The 17,211-nt window shown below is 45.5% G+C and overlaps 1 non-coding gene across 1 annotated transcript; it reads left to right on the forward strand.

Annotated features, from left to right (window-relative positions):
• Positions 1-923: 923 nt before the first annotated feature.
• trnar-ucu (transfer RNA arginine (anticodon UCU)) lies at positions 924-1,014 on the forward strand. The gene is given in 2 exon segments: positions 924-960; positions 979-1,014. It is a non-coding gene; the product is annotated as a tRNA-Arg (tRNA).
• Positions 1,015-17,211: the final 16,197 nt, after the last annotated feature.

Genomic DNA, 17,211 nt, shown 5'->3' on the forward strand with positions numbered 1-17,211 from the left:
AGCATTTGACTGTGTGGCATTATGGGGCCCCAGCAAAACTGGAGACAATGGGAATCGTGGGGCGGGGTGGGGGAGGCGCGGGGCTGGTGGTGGGCCGGGGGGAGGCGGGGCTGGCGGTGGGCCGGGGGGCGGGGAGCTCTCTGATGGTTGGAGTCATACCCAGCACAAAGAAGGATGATTGTTGTTGTGGAGGTCAATTATCTCAGTTCCAGGACATCACTGCGGGAGATCCTCGGTGTGGTGTCCTTGGCCCAACCATCTTTAGCTGCTTCATCAATGACCTTCCTTCCAGCAGAATTGGGAATGTTCGCTGATGATTGCTCAATGTTCAGCACCATTTTCAACACCTCCGAAACAAATCATCACCCACCCTCTATCCAGAAGACTCAGGACTGCAAAGAACTCTAAGAAATCTCCTCTCAGATTCCTCGTCTCCAAGGTAAATATCCCCTACCGCTACAATGTATCGAGGTAATTTAAGTTCCTCGCCATAAAGCCGAGGATATTGTATGTTTCATGAACAATTCTTTCAACCTGCACTGCCGCCTTCAATGATTTAAGCAGATGTACACCATTTCCCGCTATTCCGGCACCGTCTTTGGAATTGTAAACTTTATTTTGTCTTTTTTCCCTGTGTTCTTCCGACCAAAATGAATCACTTCATACTTCTCTGCAAAAAAATTCAGCCACCACTTGTCGGCCCTGTTTTCCAACCTATGTCTCTTTGAAGGAAATTGTTATTTCTTTCGAACTTCTATAGCTCTGTTCACAGCCACAGGACGTCCAAAACACTTTACAGGTAACGTGTGCCTTTGAAATGTCGTCATTGTTCAATTGTGGGAAATTGCTGACCTTTTGAAGCTTTTGTTCTGCAGTGTCAGAAATTCCCTTGTGTCAATAGCAAATGCGACCTTGATGAGTCTGGCTCTGTGGCGCAACGGATAGCGCGTTGGACTTCTAGCTGCTCTCATTTAAGGGATTCAAAGGTTGTGGGTTCGAGTCCCACCAGAGTCGATTTTTAGATAAAGGTTTGAAGCAAATCAGCAGCTGGATCATCCATGTTTTCAGTTGCCGTCACCAATCTCCTTCTGTACAGGTGAATCCAGTCACTCCCCGCTTTCCAATCTGAACCACTTTGCAGAAGAAAATTCGCCACCTAACAGTGAAATGGGTGGTAAAAGGAGTAAAACCGCTTCATCGTTACAAGGATACAGAATTGGCTGACTGGCAGGAAACAGAGGTTGGCGGTAAATGAATGTTTTTCGGCCTGGCGGAAGGATTGGGACCTTTGCTGTTCCTGATAAATATCAATGACCGAGACCTTTGTGCCCAGGACAAAATTTCAGCGTTTGCAGAAGATACAAAGCTTGGAAGCATTGTGGAGAGTGTGGAGGATAGTGTAGGACTTCAAATGGACTTGGAGCTGTTGGTGGAAATGGAGAGACAGGTGGCAGATGAAGTTCAATGGAGAGAGGTTTGGTTGGTAGAACATGGAGACACAATATAAAATGAAGGATACAACTCTAAGGGAGGTGGAGAAACAATGGGACTTGGATGTTTATGTACATAAATTATTGAAGGTGGCAGGACAGGTTGAGAGAGTTTTTCATCAACCATACTGTATCCTGCGCTTTACTGATAAAGAGATAGAGTGCAAGAGTAAGAGGCTATGTTGAATTTGTATAATTCATGAGTTCGGCCTCAACAAGAGTATTGTGTCCGGTTCTGGGTGCCACTCTTTAGGGAGGATGTGGAGGTGCTGGAGAGATTGCAGGAAACATTCACGTGAATGGTTCCAGGGACGAGGAGCTTCAGTTATGAGGATATGTTGGAGAAGATAAGGTTGTTTCCCTCACAGAAAATCAGGTTAAGAGGAGATTTGATAGAGGTGTTCAACATCATTAGAAGTCTGGACAGAGTAGATAGGGAGAAATTCTTTTCACTCGTGATAGGATCGAAAATTATATTTGATTAGTAAAAAAAAGCGAACTGTTTTCAGAAGTTATTTTTAATTATTATTTTGAAGCGAGTGATTAGGGCCTGGAATGCACTGTCTAAGAGTGTGATGGAGGCATGATCAACTGAATCATTCAAAAGGGAATTATTATGTTATCTGAAAATGAAGAATGTGTAGGGTAATGGGGAGAAGGAGGGGGAATGGTTCAAGAGTTGTTCATTCGGAGAGTCTGTGAAGAAATGATGGGCCAAATGTCCTCTTTCTGTGCCGTAACAATGCAGTTTTTCGGTGACATATAGCCAACGAGCATCAGTGACATGCAACATAACATTACTTCCCATAACTGCTCCGTCATCTTTCCAAACTGTTTCTGACAGACAGCTCGGAACAAGAATGTTGTGAGTCTACACCCCTGAACATCAAGGCCAACACGATTATCACAGCTGGAATGAACAGTTCCTGTTGCAGCTTCAGATCAGACATTAGATTATCACAGGCGCTCTGTCAGACTGCATGTTTCTTCAGTCAGGTTTCCAATTGGACACTTGGAATGAGCGGCTATGTGAATATTAATGGTCCAGGGGTAGATTTCACTTTTGCCAGACTGGATTCTCAGTTCCATTCCCAGACATTTCCCTTTCTCTTTCTGAATCCAAACTTAGTCCCTTATTCATTTCCACTTTTCATTGTTTCATCAGCTGCCACGTTTCTATCTGTCTGAGCCTTTCGCTCTGCAATTCCTTCTAGAAACGCCCCCAATTGCCAACCCCCACCCCACCCAGCTTAAGACCCTCTTAAATTACATCCCTTTGACCAAGGTTTTGTTCAGTTGCCCAAATTTATGACTCAGTGTCGAATGTTGCTTGACTGAGCTCCTTTGAAGAGCTTTGGGAAGTTTTATTCAATTGCGGTGCTGTTTTTGAAATTGTTCAAATTCGGATAAATTAAGTTTCGGAATCAATTTTGTCAAAATTTTCCTCGAATTTTCTCCAATTGTTTCACGTTGCGAAACTTCTGCCATGAGGTGGTCACATGATGACCAGTTTGATAGAGTAAATCAGGAGAAACTGTTCCCATTAACGGAAGGGCCGCTAACCAGAGGGCACAGTTTGACGCTGATTGGCAAATGAGACAGGGGAGAGATGAGGAGAATGTATTTTAAACTGAGCGTTGTTGTGAAATGGAAGCTTTCTGGACGGGTGGTGGAAGCAGATTCAATAATAACTTTCAAAAGACATTTGGAGAAATACCTGAAAGGAAATATAATACAGGAATATGGGGAGGGAGCATGGATGTGGGAGTAATCATATCGCTCAACCAAACACCCAGCACAGGCGGAATGACCTCTGTCTGTCCTGTATCCTTCTATGATTCATGGATAGAAATCAGTCCTACATCCTGTGGGGCATGAAGGGCGTCAGAAGCTGGCATGAGAATTGATCCCGTGGGCGCGGAATGGAAACGGTAAAATATTGTCTTCTTTCAAGAAATCGAAACTGATTTGCAGGTATGACTATGTCTGTTTAAATGTGGTTTGTTACCAGTTCCAGATTATTAAATTTAAAGGGTTGTGTTATCAGGCAAGGAGCTTACTATGATATAAAAACAGGAAATGCTGGAAACACTCAGCAACAACTGTAATTGGAAAACGGATTAATGTTTCAAGTTAACGATACTCCAGCAGAACTGAGGAAAGAGAGAAATGTAATAGGTTTTGAACAAGTGAAAGAGTCGGGGGCTGGGAAGAGGTTGAAGAAAAGCACAGGTCTGTGATGGTGTAGGTGCCCGGAGAGATGAAATTACAAAAAAAAAAAGTATCACGGGGCAAAAGCCAAAGGGAACAGACAAAGAAACAAACGATTGGCCCAGATGAGGTGTGAATGGCTGGATAGCAGCCGTTCAATTGCAATGAGAAAGATTAGAGAATGACGGAAAAGACGAAATAGCAAAAAACACATGAAACAAGTTGGAAATAGAGTTTTTAATCTAAAAATATTGAACTCAGTGTGAGTCCTGAAATCTGTAGGGTGCCGAATTGAAAGGTGACTGTGTTCTTCCTCGGGCTTAAATTAATCTTCATTGGAACGGTGCAGCAGACCAAGGACAGAAAGGTCAGAGTGGGAGCAAGGTGGCGAATTGAAATTACAAGTGGCAGGAAAGTCGGAGTCAGGCTTGCGGACTGAAAGGAGGTGTTGTCAAAGCGGTCACTCAGTCTGTGGGGCCTCATCAAGTCGCGGAGGCCATATTGTTAACACTAAATACATTATGTTAAGTTGAAAGCAGGACAAGTGTATCACTGTTAAACTTGGAAAGAGTGTTTGGGGCCTTGAATGTTGAGAATGGAAGAGGTAAAAGAAGAGATTCAATTTATGCAGTTGCATGGGATTGTGCCCTAGAAAAGGGAAGATGTACTGGGGGAGCACCAGCTGTCGCCGAGTGAATGGCCCCTTTGGAATGGTGATTGTGGAGGAGAAGGGAGGGTGTTTTTGGTGGTCATATCATGTTGGTTGTGGTGGAAATGTCGGAGGATAATGTGTTGAATATGGAAACTGGCGGGCTGGATGGTGAAAACCAGCGCCACTGAATCAACTCCGCTCAGTTTACACAGGATGCAATAATCCGCATTTCCCGGTCAGCAGCAATTACCACCTCACACAAAGATTTTGCCTCCCCGATGTTCCTGCACATTTCTCCAGGGATCTTGCCGTCCTGATGTCAGAGAAATGAACAGCCCCGCCCCTATCTAACTCCGCCATCTAAACCCAGCGGCAGAGTCATGGGACGAAAGGACGTGGCCCCTTTTTACAGCATTAGCTGCCTTATTCTGGTAGTTTAAATATCGAGTCATTGACTGTGGATGAGCGAATACATGACTGACTGGGTGAGTTGGTGAGGCAGTTTCTGGTGGACTGTGTACAGTTTTAGTCTCCTTAGTTTAGAAAGGATATCATTGCATTACAGCGGGTCAGAGGAGATTCAGTCGACTGATTCCTGAAATGGGAGGGTTTTCTTATGTAGAAAGGTTGAGGAGGTTGGGCCTCTACCCATTGGAGTTTAGAGGAATGGGACGTGATCTCATTGAAAGATATAAAATCCTGAGGGGACTTGACAGGGTGGCTGCTGATACTATGTTTCCTTTTGTGGGGGACTCTACAATCAGGTGACTCAGTTTAAAAATATCGGGCTCTCCCATTTCAGACTGACAGAAGGTAATTTATTTCCTTTCTCTCTCAGTGGCACATTAATCTGTCGATTTCTCTTCCCCAGAGAGCAGTGGAGGCTGGGTCATTGAAAATGTTCAAGGGGAGTTGGAGAAATTTTTGACAAAGGAATGAGTAAAGAATTATGGGGGGCAGACAGGAAAGTGGAGTTGAGGCCACATTCAGATCAGCCATGCTGGAGCAGCTTCGAGGGGCTGAATGGCCTGTTACTGCTCCTGATTTTCGTGTTCTTGTTCTTGTGTGCCTCTCTCGGCACTGCTGTCCCTGTCCTGCTCACCGTCTCGCTTGCCGGACTGCTCGGCGCCTCAGTAACCTCCCGCTCTCCAGCCTGCTCCCTACCCCTCACCGCCTCACTTGCTGTTCTGCTTGTCACCATCTCCTCAGTTCTTGTGGTGAGATGGGCGGCGACAGGGGTCAGGAGGGAGGTGCCGAGTGGGAGGTGAGGGGCTTGGTAGTCGGGTAGCGAGCGGTGCGGCATAAGGGTCGGCGTGTAGCGCAGCGAGCGAGGCGGGGAGTGCCTGGGGTCAGGGCACCTGGCATTCGGGAGCAGGGGAGTGAGTGGGAGGCAGCAAGTGGGCGACGGTCAACGGCTGAACAACGAGGATGTCAGCGGTGGGAGGAGCGGCGCATGCACCGGCAGACTGAGTGGGTGCCGAGTTCCTGTTCCAGCTCGGTGTCAGGAGTTACAGTGTAAAACTGATCACAATTCTAGCATTGCTGAGTTCTGATGAAATGTCATCGACCTGAAACGTGAACACCCTTTCACTGTCCACGCTGCTGCCTGCCATGAGGTGTAATTCTTAATTGTTTTCTGGTGTTACGACAGAAACCCAAAAGGACGGTTGACGCACTCTGGAGGACAATGAATGCACATAGCGGTTATCTCGCTTACCTGTGGAATGCTCGTTGGTCTAGAGGTATGATTCTCGCTTCGGGATTTTCATTAAATGATTATGCCTCTCGGGTTCAAATCCCGGACTAGTCCTCGTGTGTCGTCACTTAAAATCCAAATTCATTTGCGAGCGAAAAGGCGGATTTTACTTAAACCGGGGCGAGGTTTCATAACCTGAGAAGCCATTATAGCGAAATTATCACTGCAAAACACGTGGAGGAAATGAAGAAACTGTTGCTCATGTAATTGGACGGTTAATTTATCCTAATAAGGGAAGTGTAAAAGTTAATTTATCCCAAACCTGGGTTCGATTGCAGAGAATGCATAACTCAATGCCTTCAATAATATTTCAAGGAGAAAATTTCAGATACAGATAAATAACCATTTTCTCACTGATCCATCATATATTTGATGAATACAAATCTATCAAACTGAGATTTAAAATTAAAATGTTGTTTCCCGATGGGATCTCTGAAATTACAGTCCCCTTTTTTGAGAGATGTTTCCTAATTTCACTCCGGAAATGTCATGTTTTTTGACGGCGCCCCAACGCCCCCACACCCCACCCCCTCCCCCAATTCCGAAATTCGCAGAAGTTTCTCTCTCTGACACTATCGTCTTAACATGTCATCATTCTCCTGCAACGTTTTGAAGCTCTCTGACCCTCTGCCTCGTGGCCTCCCCTCTACCACTGCTAAATTCCAGAAAATAAACCGAAGAACAGCCCCAATGTATAAACCATTGCCAAAGGAAGCCGTTCTTCCCGAATTAATGCCCATCTAGATGGTAACAGTCGTGGGTTTGCCTGCCTATTAGGCAGTCCACCCAAATACTAACAATTTAATACGAGAAAATCTTTTCCACACGTTGTCTTTGGATCCTTTTTGAATGAAATAAAATCTGCCCTGTTTGGTTACTGACCCTTGCGCCAGTGGGAACAGTTCATCTTTATTTACTTTCTCTAAACCCTCTTGACAGTTCTGTCTGTGGAGTGATTAAAAATACCGAAAGCCAGACGTGGGATTTGAACAATGAGGGACTGTAGATCAATGATAAGGGAAGTGATACTTTGATAATCAGATTAGGAAATAGTTTGAAAGTTATGAAATTCGTCCAAACCTGTGCATTGCTGGTTCAGGAGCACAATGCGTCACTAGGGCGTGGGAAACTCGGATTAGATTCTCGACGTCGACATATAAATTGCCTATTTTGTTACAGTATCACAGTCCCTAAATTATTTTCTTTTCTTCGAGGTCAGGTTACTTTCAGTTTGCTTTCTGTTTTAGGGCAGTGATCTTGTAGTTAGGGAAATAAATTGATTTCAGCATGTTTGGTAATTCAGGAGTAGAATTCTTATTTATCATCACAGAAACCTGGGTTCGATTGCAGTGAATGCATAACTCAATGTCTTCAATAATATTTCAAAGATCAAATTTCCAATACAGATAAATACCCATTTTCTCACTGATCCTTCATATATTTAATGAATACAAATCTACCAAACTGAGATTTAAAATTAAAGTGCTGTTTCCCGATGGGATCTCTGAAATTCCAGTCCCCTTTGCTGAGAGAGATGTTTCCTAATTTCACACAGGAAACGTCATGTGTTTTTTCACTGCGCCCCAACGCACCCACACCCCTACCGCTCCCCCTCCCCCATTCCAAAATTCGCAGAAGTCTCTGTCTCTGACACTATCTTCTTAAAATGTCGGAAACTTCGATAAAATTGCTCATTAATTCGGGAAGAACGGCTTCCTTTGGTAATGGTTTATATGAAGGGGCTGTTCTGTGGTTTATTTTCTGGAATTTAGCAACGTTAGAGGGGAGGCCACAAGGCGACGCATGTGAGCTGGCCGCATGGCCTAATGGATAAGGCGTCTGACTTTTGTGTTATTGGCTGATGTTATCAGAAGATTGTAGGTTCAACTCCTGCCGCGGTCGTTTTATGCAGAAATCTGTTTAACTTCCTGAAAACCGCTGTCTCACTCGTCAGCTGAAGGTTCTGCGTTTCCTTCCAAACATTTCAGGGCTCTTTCTCACACTCTCTGCTCTTGTTAATTTGTGCATTAGTTTCTAACTCACCTTTGTATTTTGTGTAGTTCCTAACAGACCCACAATATCTGATCAGGTTCGTGAAGTTATTGATGTATCCAACTGGGACAAAAATCTTTGCATCAATCGGTTTAATAAAATGTTTTGGGATAATTGCAATCTTCGCATGAATCTGAATTAGCTGAATCTGATGTCACTGGACTAACAATACAGAGGACCAGGTTAATCTCTGCGGGCACGGGTCTAAATCCCACCAGAGCAGATTTAAATTAAAATATTTCCTAAATTAGGAATTGAAACCTAGGCTCAGTAATGGCGGCTATGAAACTATCATCGATTGTAGTAAAAACCCACCCGGTTCACGAATGCCCTTTACGGAAATAAATCATCCGCCCTTCCCTACATGTGACTCCAGACACACAGTAATTTGCTTCACTTGTAATTTCAAGGATAATGTGAGATGCTCAACAAATGCTGGGCTTGCAAAAAGCGCCCATATTCCATGAAAAAATAAACAAGTGGTAAACAGACAGGACATAATTATCAGGATGTCTACCTTTTCTCTTGAAAAAGGAAGGCTGGGGGGTGGTCTCATATTGGTCTTTAAACTTATGAAAGATTTTGGGAGGCTGAATGCAGCAATAATGGAGTGGAGAAGGGCCAATAATTCTGTATCTCGCATACACACAAGTCAAACGGCTGACAGGTCGAATGCAACGTAATAATTAGTTAACTGTGCATCGGCGACTCATAAGAGTGTTGGATAAATTCCATCCGCAATGTCTCCGCGACACTCTCCAGATTCCATGGGAACACTGCCAAACAAACTGTAGTGGCGTTCTTGAAGGCAGCTCATCAATCATTCAGGCCAAACTCCTGAAACGTTAACTTGGATGGACTGCACACTGTGTCCGGATGGACGAAAAGTGTCGCACCCTCCAGGTCCTGTTTCCTCAACTCTCAATGGCCAACATTCCAGGGGAGGACAAAGAAAACGCTTCAAAGATTCTCCGAAACGTTAATTCAAGCGCTGCAGCATTCATATTAATGACTGCGAGGAACTTGCTTCTCATCATTCAAAATGACCAAAACTTATCCCACAAGCTGCAGCACACTCTGAGTCACAAGGTCTCAATCACGAGGCAGAACGGCAGCTGAGGAGAAGTGACAGGAAGCAAATCCTGCACTCCGGATCTCACTACCTCTTGGGACATCCTATCCCATGTGTCCAAAGATCTGTGGACCGAGAATTGACCTGTTCACTCACATGAAGACCCATGGCAGAAATTCACGGCCCTGAGTGGATGTCATCATCGTATCGAGGAACAGACGATAACTATTGCTTGTTACAAAATACATATAAGAAACGGTCATCTCCATTCTCATAGTATTTCTAAAACTGTCCCTTCCCAAATAATGTGAACAAGTCTTCTCGATTGTCTCTGATCTCTCAACTTCACTATATCAGAATGTGCTGCCATCTACTGGCCGCAACAGAGCGGTAGAAACTCACATTGTCGGTGTCGCAGAAATGTGAGGAATTTGTGATGTGATGTGATGAGGCAGACATAGAAATACAAAAATGAAACACTATTTAGAAAACATGATTAATTAATTTATTCCCATTGAATCGGCAGCAGTTACAGGCCAACTATCGCATGGAGCAACTGAGACGATTAGATAAACTGCATTTAAAAGAAGTCTAGATAAGTCTAGGAGGGAGAATGAATTTCAGGGATAAACAGATAATGTTACATGAAGTATTCTAGGTGGAGGATCTTGTCGGGCAGTTTACCTGTTAGAACAAATGGCCCACTTTCAGTGAGATATATTCTGGGTTAAATGAATCCAGATTTGCAAAGTGTCTCAGGGACTGACAGACACGTACTGAATCCCACACTCAAACTGAGAGTAAAAGACAGAGAGATCCAGAATGAATCATTAACTCAGGCGTGGCACGAGACACTGACTGATACACATTGAATCGCACATTCTCACAGTATTCAATGGACAGAATGATACAGAATGAATCATACACACAGGCACATCATCAGAAACTGACAGATCCCCGATAAATCCCGAAAACTAATCCCGTCCCACGGACAAAGCGATAAAGAATTAATCCACTGAGACCGACAAATGGGGAATGAATTCCACACTCAAATACTGTTCCAGCGACAAAGTGATGCAGAGAGAACCTCACACCCGTACAAGTGGAAAAGTTATAGCAGAGAAGGAGACCATTCGGCCTTTTGTCTGTCCTGAGATTCTTCAACAGGAATTCAGCTATCCCAGTCCCCAGCCCTCTCTCCATAGCCATGTAAACTTTTCTCTTCAGGCAGTTGTCTAGTTCCACTATGAAAGCACCGATTTTAACCTGCCTCTACCACTTGCCCCAGACAGTGCATTCCCGATCCTTACCACTCACCAGGGAAGATGAATCCTCATGTCCCCATTGATTCATTTAAAACCTGTGCCTTGCACAAAGAGAAGCTGTTTCTCACTGTCTAATCTGTCTCAATCTGTCGCTGCCTCGCCGTCCTATATTCCCGACCGTCAGGCATGGTTTCTCAGTCTGACCCCATCCCTGCAACATCAGAAAACTTCTTGGCCAACCCCTGCTCCTTGTTCGCATGTTCCATCAAATTACTCGATAAATCGGAATGAAGAGCGTCCTTAAAGAAGCAGTCATTGGTTTAAATGAAGGGACTGAGTGGTGATTTAATTTCTGTAACTATGCAACTTCTGGAGGGAGCCCAATAGTCAAAGTGTGGAGTGTGGAAGAAGTGAAGCTGGATAGAAGGTCAGCGATAGAGGGAAAATATGACAGATTGACAAAGGTGCCATGAATTAATGGACAAAGGCAATTTTGATGGTAGCAATAAGGGCTAAAAAAAAGGTGTTGATAGTGGTGTAAAGGTCAGAAAGCAGAATGTGATAATAGGAAACAGGGGTAGCATTGTGTGAAAGAACAACATGGAACAGGCAACAGGGGACCCTTTGGGGGATGGGGTGGGGGTGGGGTCGGTGGTGAGGAATAGGAAGTTAGAAAATGAGATAGAAGGGTGTAAAAAGCGGATTAAGTTGTGGATAAACGAATAAAAATAAAACTAAGTGGATAAAAATTTAAAAATAATTTAGAAAAAAAGGGGACTAAAAGGGGGTGCGAATAGAGGAGAGAGTTCCTGGTCTGAAGCTGTTGAACTCAAGATAAGTCCAGAAGGCTGTAAACTGCCTAATCGCAAGATGAGTTGCTGTTCCTCCAGTTTGTGTTGAGTTTCACTGAAAAATTGCAGCAGGCCAAGGAGGGACATGTGGGCATGAGAGCAGGATGGTGTGTTGAAATGGCAAGTGACAGACATGTCTGGGTCGTGCTTGCAGACAGACCAAAGGTGTTCCGCAAAGTGGTCACGCAGTCTGGGTTTGATGTCCCCAATGTAGAGGAGGCCGCATTGGGAGCAGTGAATGCAGTTGACCAAATTGGAAGAGGTGCAAGTGAAGCCCTGCTTCACCTGAAAGGAGTATTCTGGCCATTCGATGGTGAGGAGGGAGGAGGTAAAGGGGCAATTGTTGCACCTTCTTCGATTGCATGGGAAGGTGCCATGGGAAGGGGATGAGGTGTTGGGAGTGATGGAGGAGTGATCCAGGTTGTCCCCGAGGGAACGGTCCCTCTGGGATGCTGACGGTTTGGGGGTGGGGTGGGGGGGTGGAGGTGGTCTGGGAGGATTAGGGGAAGGTGGTGGCATCACGATTGGGTTGGATGAAATGGCGGAGGATGATTCTTTGAATATGGAGGTTGGTGGGGTGGAAAGTGTGGACAAGGGGGACCCTATCGTGGTTCTGTGAGGGAGGGGAAAGTGTGAGGACTAGAGGCGCGGGAGATGTGCGGGACATGGTTGAAGGCACGGCCAAACACAGTCGGTGGGAAACCTGGATTAAGGAAGTCATGTCAGAAGCGCCGTTTTGGAAAGTTGCCTCATCGGGACACATGCGAAGGTGCTGAAGGAACTGAGAGAATGGGATGGAGCCCTTACAGGAAGCAGGGTGTGAGGAGCTGTAGTCGAGGTAGCTGTGGGGGTCGGTGAGCTGGATTTGAATATTGGTGGGCAGTCTATTACAAGAAATGGAGACAGAGATGTCAAGGTAGGGAAGGGAAGTGCTGGATATGGACGATGTGAAGGTGATGGAGGGGTGGAAATTGGAAGCAAATTTGATATATTTTTCCAGGTCCAAACAGAGCATGAAGAGTCACCGAAGTGAGTCCACTAGAGTTTGCTGGAAGTTCATCAGCATTAATGTACCCATTCAATGCATTTACGTGCTGATTGCCATTACCTCAGTCCTAGAGGCTTTCTTAAGTTTAAACACAGCCTGAGAGTCCCACAGTTTGATTTTGATTTGGCCGGATCAGGGTGCGTTGTCCAAGAGGTTTTTCAAACTTCTTTGCGTTGGAGATGGTGACATTTATTGAAATCAGGAGCATGTTTAAGATCCCGAGAAATCATTACAGACAGTATATCACTGCAACACACGTGAAGAAAATGAACGCAAATGTTAAAGAAGGTTTGTCCATGTAACGGGAATCTGGATTGATCCTGATGCTGAAATCAGTCGGTTTCAATCGTGCCTGAAAGAACATAGAAACCGACAGAACTGGAGTCCCGCAGTTTAATTTGATTTTATCCACACTTTAACTGTATTGTGGTATTTACACTGAGACGAGTTTGAGCCTTTTCTTGTGTTTGAGCTATCCGGTTCAGAGGGAATTAACAATCAGGGATTTGAGCAGGAATGAAATAAATTACTCAGCAGAATGTGACTCAGGGGCACAGTAGGACAGTAAATGTTGGAGTTGGAGTATCTTTGGACAGAAGCTGTCGGAGTGTCAGTTTCTCGTGACAGAATTGATACCCAAGTTCCGCCGGTAAATCAGCAGGAACTCGACCCAACTCATCCACACAGTCAAGCTGGTGAAACAAAATGACTGGCGGCCTGGCTCTTCCGCAGATCACTCGGCTCTCGGCCTCCTGCAATGTTCCTATGAAGCTCAGGTACGCTCGAAGAACAGCGCCTCATCTTTCAATTAGACACTTTCCAGCTTTCCAGTGAGATCATTGAGATCAACAATATCGCTCTGGAAAAGTGTCCCCAACCCATTCTCCCTCCCTCCCGCGCTCCATTTTGACTTCGCTTTTCCTGTTTACAGAGGTTATTTCGAGATTCCTTTTCCTCGTGTTTTTATTTTCGGATGGCAGTTGTTCATCAATCTGCCATTCACTCCTCCTCCAGAAACATCCTTTGTTTCTTTACTTGTTCCATTGATCTTACAGAGAGTTTTCAAGGACACGACGGGCCTCATTTTGTGCTGTTGAAAATCTAAGACCTTATGTTTCCCTCTCTCTGGCCATGCAGCATAAACTATTTTCTCATTTTTTTAACCGGCTTCCAAAATATCACAGGCTGTCGCTTTTGATTTTTTTTTCTTTCCTTACACAGGCTTACAACTAATTACAAAACTAACTTTTCCCAGTTCTGGTGAAAGGTCATCGATGTGAGACATGGACCCAGTTTCACATTCTCTGTCACTACCTGAGCTGTGGTGTAACTCTTGCATTTTCTGACTTAACAATTGTGATGTGACAGGTTGGTTAAAAGGATTTGGGAGACAATGAAAGTTATCTTTGGTTGATGTAGCGTCCCTGGCTGCCTCGTTGTTCCAGTCTTTAGTGGTATTATTCTCATTTAGGGGTGTTCTTTAAATTAGTTTGCTCGAGTTGTCAGGTTCAATTCCCGGACGAGCCCTCCTGAGATGTTGAAGACATCGGTGCACTTTTCAACCTCAGAGACTCTTCTTCACTCACTCTAAGTTGGACTTTCCATCCTTGCCTGGATCCCTGTGTTAGGCGCAAGTTCAATGTTGTTCATTTTATAAAAACAGTAAAATTCACTCTAATTATAAAACAGGAGTTTTAAAAGTACTGCAGCTGAAAATATAGCAATAAAAGCGGGAGATTCCGATCATGTCAGTGATTATTTGTGAAGTGTGATCCTGACGTGAGTGCCCGAGTCTAGAATGACGAGAATCCATGGAGACAGATCCTGAAGAGATTGTCTGAGCCCAGAGTTCCGGGTCTCTGTGGAGGGACAGGAGAAGGTCATTCAGTCCCTCCTTCCTGTTCCAACACTCAGTTAGACAATGGCTGATCTGTGCCTTAGCTCCATCCAACTGCCTTGATTCCATATCCTATTATACTGTTGCCTCGCAAAAAACTATCACTCACGGATTTGGAATTATTAATTGAGGCAGCATTTACTGCTTATTAGGGAAGACAGTTTCACACCTCTATCTTTGCGTGAAACAATATTTTTAAAGTCTCTCCTGAATGGCCTGGCTTTGTTGACATTCTGAAATAAAAACAAAGAAGCTGTTGAAAATAACTCTGCAACTCCGGCAGCATCTGCGGCGAGTGAAACAGAGCCTCCCGGAACTGGCGAAGAAGTCACATTGGAATCGAAACGTTCGCCCTGTTCCAGGTCTGGCAGCATCAGTGGAGAGAGGGACAGAGTTAATGTTTGATTCTTCGCGAGAGATACTGCCAGACCTGATTCCAGAGAGCGGGGCCGGGAAATTATTCTGAATAAAAACAAAAAACTACTGCGGATGCTGGAAATCCAAAACAAATACAGAATTACCTGGAAAAACTCAGCAGGTCTGGCAGCATCGGCGGAGAAAAAAAGAGTTGACGTTTCGAGTCCTCATGACCCTTCAGCAGAACTGAGTAAAGTTAGGGGAGGGGTGAAATATAAGCTGGTTTAAGGTGGGTGCGGGGGGGAGAGAAGTTGGGCGGGGAGTGGTAGTAGGGACACGCAAGCAGTGATAGGAGCAGATAATCAAAAGATGTCACAGACAAAGGAACAAAGACATGTTAAAGGTGGTGATATTATCTAAGAGAATGTGCTAATTAAGAATGGATGGCAGGACACTCAAGGTACAGCTCTAGTGGGGGTGGGGTGGAAAGACTGACAGGGCATTACAAGTATATATTTAAAAATAATGGAAATAGGTGGGAAAAGAAAAATCTATATATGGAAAAAACAAAAGGGAGCGGTTAGAAACGGAAAGGGGGTGGGGATGGGGGAGGGAGTTCAAGATCTAAAGTTGTTGAATTCAATATTCCGTCTGGAAGGCTGTAAAGTGCCTAGTCGGAAGATGAGGTGCTGTTCCTTCAGTTTGCGTTGGGCTTCACTGGAACAATGTAGCAAGCCAAGGACAGACATGTGGGCAAGTGAGCAGGGTGGAGTGTTAAAATGGCAAGCGACAGGGAGGTTTGGGTCTTTCTTGCGGACAGACCGCAGGAGTTCTGCAAAGCAGTCACCCAGTTTACGTTTGGTCTCTCCAATGTAGAGGAGACCGCAATGGGAGCAACGAATGCAGTAGACTAAGTTAGGGGAAATGCAAGTGAAATGCTGCTTCACTTGAAAGCAGTGTTTGGGCCATTGGACGGTGAGGAGAGAGGAGTGAAGGGGCAGGTGTTGCAACTTCTGCGTGGGCATGGGGAGGTGCCGTAGGTGGGGGTTGAGGAGTAGGGGGTGATGGAGGAGTGGACCAGGGTGTCCCGGAGGGAACGATCCCTACGGAATGCCGCCAGGGGGGGTGAAGGGAAGATGTGTTTGGTGGTGGCATCATGCTGGAGTTGGCGGAAATGGCGGAGAATGATCCTTTGAATGCGGAGGCTGGTGGGGTGATAAGTGAGGACAAGGGGGACACTATCATGTTTCTGGGAGGGAGGAGAAGGCATGAGGGCGGATGCGCGGGAGACGGGCCGGACATGTTTGAGGGCCCTGTCAACGACCGTGGGTGGAAAACCTCGGTTAAGGAAGAAGGAGGACATGTCAGAGGAACTGTTTTTGAAGGTAGCATCATCAGAACAGATGCGACGGAGGCGAAGGAACTGAGAGAATGGGATGGAGTCCTTACGGGAAGCGGGGTGTGGGGAGCTGTAGTCGAGATAGCTGTGGGAGTCGGTAGGCTTGTAATGGATATTGGTGGACAGTCTATCAACAGAAATTGAGACAGAGAGGTCAAGGAAGGGAAGGGAAGTGTCAGAGATGGACCACGTGAAAATGATGGAGGGGTGGAGATTGGAAGCAAAATTAATAAATTTTTCAAGGTCCCAACGAGAGCATGAAGCAGCACCGAAGTAATCAGCGATGTACTGGAGAAAGAGTTGTGGGAGGGGGCCGGAGTAGCACTGGAACAAGGAATGTTCCACATACCCCATAAAGAGACAGACATAGCTGGGGCCCATGCGGGTACCCATAGCCACTCCTTTTATTTGGAGGAAGTGAGAGGAGTTAAGGGAGAAATTGTTCAGTGTGAGAACAAGTTCAGCCAGATGGAGGAGAGTAGTGATGGATGGGGATTGTTCGGGCCTCTGTTCAAGGAAGAAGCTAAGGGCCCTCAGACCATCCTGGTGGGGGATGGAGGTGTACAGGGATTGGACATCCATGGTGAAGAGGAAGCGGTTGGGGCCAGGGAACTTGAAATTGATGATGTGACGTAAGGTGTCAGAGGAATCACGGATGTAGGTGGGAAGGGACTGGACAAGGGGAGAGAGAAGGGAGTCAAGATAACGAGAAATGAGTTCCGTGGGGCAGGGACAGGCTGAGATGATCGGTCTGCCGGGACAGTTCTGTTTGTGGATTTTGGGTAGGAGGTAGAAGCGGGCTGTCCGAGGTTGGGCGACTATCAGGTTGGAAGCTGTGGGAGGAAGATATCCAGAGGAGATGAGGTCAGTGACAGTCCTGGAAACAATGGCTTGATGTTCAGTGGTCGGGTCATGGTCCAGGTAGAGGTAGGAGGAAGTGTCTGTGAGTTGACGCTCAGCTTCCACGAGGTAGAGGTCAGTGCACCAGACAACAACAGCACCACCCTTCTCAGCGGGTTTGATGACAATGTTGGGGTTGGACCTGAGAGAATGGAGTGCAGTAAGTTCAGAGAGACAGGTTAGAATTGGTGAGAGGAGCAGAGAAATTGAGAGGACTAATATCACGCCGACAGTTCTCAATGAAAAGATCAAGAGAAGGTA

This window comes from Cetorhinus maximus, chromosome 31 (genome assembly GCF_964194155.1).
Source record: "Cetorhinus maximus chromosome 31, sCetMax3.hap1.1, whole genome shotgun sequence".
Classification (NCBI taxonomy): domain Eukaryota; kingdom Metazoa; phylum Chordata; class Chondrichthyes; order Lamniformes; family Cetorhinidae; genus Cetorhinus; species Cetorhinus maximus.